At 45.3% G+C, this 2,377-nt stretch overlaps 1 pseudogene; it reads right to left on the bottom strand.

Moving 5' to 3' along the window:
- Nucleotides 1-415: 415 nt before the first annotated feature.
- Nucleotides 416-1,892, bottom strand: LOC149151260 (serine carboxypeptidase-like 50 pseudogene; annotated as a pseudogene).
- Between the last annotated feature and the right edge of the window lie 485 nt (nucleotides 1,893-2,377).

Below are 2,377 nucleotides of genomic sequence, written 5' to 3'. Positions count from 1 at the left end.
ACTAAGAAGCATTTAAAGGTTGTCAAAAAATAGTTCAGGTTGCGATTCAAATGCATGCATTCAACTCAGTATTTTCAGTTGCAAGAGCAAAAAGTAAGTAAATAGTTCATAGTGCATGGCTACAAACTTTGACTGTATGGAAAACATAATTCTTTAAGGGGACTCTGAATTGGAAATAGCTTTTCTTGGAGGGTACCTTGGATTGTAAAATTTGTATAATCGAAGAAATATGTTTTTTATAAACGAAACCAAAAATATTCATACTTGCAAAATTTATGCAAATTTATTAAAGGATGTATATTCTATTAGAAAACAGTTGCACCTTGACAATTTGATATTTTATTTTTCAACCCTTTAGATTGAGTCAGCCAAGGTCAATTTCTCACCTTGAGGCTGCCCTCTGTTTCTTTTATGATCACGCTGCATTCATCCCAGAAGGCTCTACAACTCATCCTGTGGAGGGCGATCCTGTGCTGACCCAGGATTCAATCATAATCTGTGTATGAAGATTCTGATCAGCGGGGGCAAGATGGCCTGCGCGTGCCACAACGACATGGCTGAGATTCGAGTGGGAGCGGACGTACCCAGCCAGCTTGGTGGACACTTTCCAAACACTTCTTTCGGAAGCCAGAAAGTCGTCCAATCCCTCCCAATCCAGAACAGAAATCCAGCTTTCGGTGGAGACAACGCCATCCTCGAGGTCGAATTGGCCATTATACAACAGGACTGGCCTCCGCCGTACCAGGGCTTCCACCTTCCACTTAGCGCTCTTCATCACGTCGTCGCCCAATCTGTTGCGCACCGACCGCCTGCAAGCCTCCCATTTGATATGGTCATCCACCTTAAGGGCTTCTTTGACAGCAGGCTGATTGACGAACAGGGAGAGGTAATCGGTTCCATTCTCGGAGGTGTAATAGGGAGCCGTCCTCCTGATGTCGTACAGAGTGGCCACGCCTGAAATGTTCTTCAGGCGTTTGACAACACGATTTCTGGCAATGTGGGCATCATGCCATTTCTGTTGGCGGGTGAGGTTCGTTGCCTTCTGCTGCAGAGCTTCGAGGTGGAGCTTTTCTTGAGCATCGATGAGCCCCACGGCGTATGCAACAGAGGCGTGAGATTGCACCTGCACGACGGGGTGGACCAATCCATTGCCGATGGCCAGTCCATCCAGCCGCAATGGCAATACCCCATTATTGTCCAGCTGGTTGAGCATGTACAAGCTCAGGGAAGGAACATACTTTCCTCCATAGCTCTCGCCCGTTACATAAAATGGGCGTTTGCGAAACAGGGGATTCAGGTCGAAGAACGCCTGTAGGGCAGCATACAAGTCCTTGGCAACCTCGTCCTGGTTCGTAGGAATGTCTTCCTTGGAAGGGGCAATGCTGAAGCCGCTTCCAATAGGATTGTCCAAGAACAGTAGCCCAAACACACGATTCCAAGGCGCAGGATTCTGATTCAAGCCGAGATCTGGGCTGTCACTGACTCTCCAGGGCCCTAATTCGTAGAAATTTCCGATCATGTCAGAGCAGCCGGGACCTCCTTGCAGCCACAAAAGAATCGGAGTATCAGAGAGCTGTTTTTTAGGGGAGATGGCCTCGTAGTATGCATAGAACATACGAGCGCCGCTCTTTCCTTCTATATCCAGATACCCAGATTCCGTCGGCAGTGCCTCTTTGGGAAACGCTCCAGTTTCCATGCCCGCCACTGCCACCACATCCCAAAATATTATTGTTATGAATTGCACAGCCACCACAGCTGCTACTGCAACTGCAATGGAATTTCTACCGCGCAGCTTCATCGTCAAGCAGCACAATCTGTTTGCCTGCCTGCCTTCTATCAACTTTCAAACCCTGATTAAACCCTTGGCAAGTTGACAGTCTGTGGGAGATGCATCAATCATATTCAGTCTACAATTAATAGAACCGTGGATATGAGCTCCCCTCCAAGAAAGACAATACCAGAGGATTAGTGGTATGACTCAAGAGCCGGGCCTATTCTACTCTCTATATGTGCGCATAAAAAGTTATCGGTGGTCTATTCCCAGGGAAAAGTCACGGACATGTCGGCTCCATGGGCAACCTTTAAATTCTCCTTGGAAGTGGAGGGTGTTTTATTCTGTTACGCCATTAGAATTTTTTAGTTGAAAATTTGGATGGTTTTTAGTGTGATTTTTTGGAAATTTTTCCGGTAGGTATTTATAGTCAAATGTCTCTAAAATTTGGTGGCAATTTATTGAAATCACAAGTTTGATGGGTAATCCTTGCACAATCCAAGCATACTAAAAGTTTTTCAGGGTGTTGAATCCAAATATACAATTAAAAAACAAGTTTAAATAACTCAAATCAAAATTTCACCTTAAATTTTTCTACTAAATTCT

This window comes from Pinus tabuliformis, chromosome 9 (genome assembly GCF_031772625.1).
Source record: "Pinus tabuliformis cultivar Carrire ecotype Pingquan chromosome 9, CPIR1, whole genome shotgun sequence".
NCBI lineage: Eukaryota > Viridiplantae > Streptophyta > Pinopsida > Pinales > Pinaceae > Pinus > Pinus tabuliformis.
This window is presented reverse-complemented; position numbering and strand designations above follow the sequence as displayed.